The sequence below is a fragment of the Corvus brachyrhynchos genome, unplaced genomic scaffold (genome assembly GCF_000691975.1).
Source record: "Corvus brachyrhynchos isolate BGI_N302 unplaced genomic scaffold, ASM69197v1 scaffold162, whole genome shotgun sequence".
Classification (NCBI taxonomy): domain Eukaryota; kingdom Metazoa; phylum Chordata; class Aves; order Passeriformes; family Corvidae; genus Corvus; species Corvus brachyrhynchos.
The window spans coordinates 3148963-3150594 of NW_008236696.1; the positions used below are offsets into that span (position 1 = coordinate 3148963).

Here is a 1632-nt window from a genome sequence, read left to right on the forward strand (position 1 = left end):
GCTCCTGGGCATCGCCGGGGAAAACACCCTTGAGGAGTTGCTTCAAATAGTCTACAGTCCTAGCCCGTGGTTCTGCACAAGGCCATTTAGTATTTTTTTTTCTTTTTTTTTTAATATAATTATCTTTTTTTTTTTTTTCTACAGCAGACGTTACAATGAACCTGATTTGCATATATAAACATCTTCTTATTCATGCTGCTCGTAGCCAAAATGAGTAATGATTTCCCTTCGAGCTATCAAGGCCTCACCCGCGTGGTTGGGCCACCCTGTTTCAAAGCGTATGGAGTTTCTGTTGATTTTTCTCCCCTTTTGTTAGAACAGGAAAAGTGCTGAGAAGTCACTATAGGCTGAAACCATCACCCAGATTTTACAGTAGCCATCAGCCAACCCACTTGGCAATCCATTGGTTAGACACACTGATTGTTACTAATTTTTGTTAGATCTTAAAAAAACCCCAAACATTAATCAGATTCATAGAATCATAGAACAGTTTGGGTTGGAAGAGACCTTAAAGACCATCTCATTCCAATCCCCCTGCCGTGGGCAGGGACGCCTTCCACTATCCCAGGTTGCTTCAAGCCTGGCCCAACCTGGCCTTGAACAATTCCAGGGATGGGGCAGCCACAGCTTCTCTGAGCAACCTGTGCCAGTGTCTCACCACCCTCACAGTCAAAAATTTCTTCCTAATATCTGATCTAAACCTGCCCTCTGTCAGTTTAAAGCCATTCCCCACTGTCCTATCACTACATGTCCTTGTCAAAAGTCCCTCTCTGTCTCTCTTGTAGGCTCCCTTTGGGAACGATGCTACAGGTCGGAATCACGAGCTGTGGTGATGTGGAGCAGAAGCAGCAAAGGGGCAGCTCACCACCAGAAATGCTCACAGAGACTGCTCTGCCCTGTGTTTGTTGGGTGCGTTCTGCCATGCCCTGCAAGACTGGTGCTCTCACCTATTGCAGTGTCACCTGCAGCATCTCAGCCTGGCCACGGCTGTGAATATGGTCCCATGCTGGACCCTGGGGCTTGGAGAAGTGTTCCAAGGAAGAGAATTCACCAACGCCCTCAATATGTTCACACCTGGCTCCAAAACTTGCTTATGCCATCTCTCCTGATGAAAGGATAAATATCCCTTGACAGTAGAGTGATTTGCCAAAACGCCTTAACAATTAATCACCCGGGTTTCCCCAGTCCCTCCTCCCCATCACCGTCTCAATGCCACCCTCACTTGTTGCATCTTGTTGGCTCTCACCAAGGCACCCCAGCCCGGCGCTCTCACTTCAGACCCTGAAAATCCACACCACTTGGGAGTGAGTATTTACAATGTTATTTTTCTTCGACCTCTAATTTGTACGGGCATTCACTTGGCGGGCCACTCTTTCAACAAAACACCGGACTCACGTACAGCGACTTGATCCCAGTGGCAGCTGGTTGTAAAGAAACCTGGCGATCCAACTGGGAAAAGGGTCAAGACTGGGTCAGACGCGCTGCGATGTGCGCGGAGCGCGGCGCGACCGCGGGCACGAGGGTGTCAATGACTTCACGGCAACAACCGGGGCAGGACGAGCCCGTGATTCCCCCGCACACCCCGCTCCCCGCGCCCGCTCCCCGCCACCGCCGGGCCCGCGCCCGCCCCCC

At 50.6% G+C, this 1632-nt stretch overlaps 1 protein-coding gene across 1 annotated transcript in view; it reads right to left on the reverse strand.

The window, feature by feature from the left end:
* Positions 1-1575, reverse strand: part of ZMAT3 (zinc finger matrin-type 3) — a 15931-nt gene extending 14356 nt beyond the window's left edge. Inside the window, exon 1 of the mRNA XM_008644484.2 lies at positions 1400-1575. The gene's annotated coding sequence lies outside the window, so the exon portion shown is untranslated. The remainder of the gene's footprint in view (positions 1-1399) is intronic.
* Positions 1576-1632: the final 57 nt, after the last annotated feature.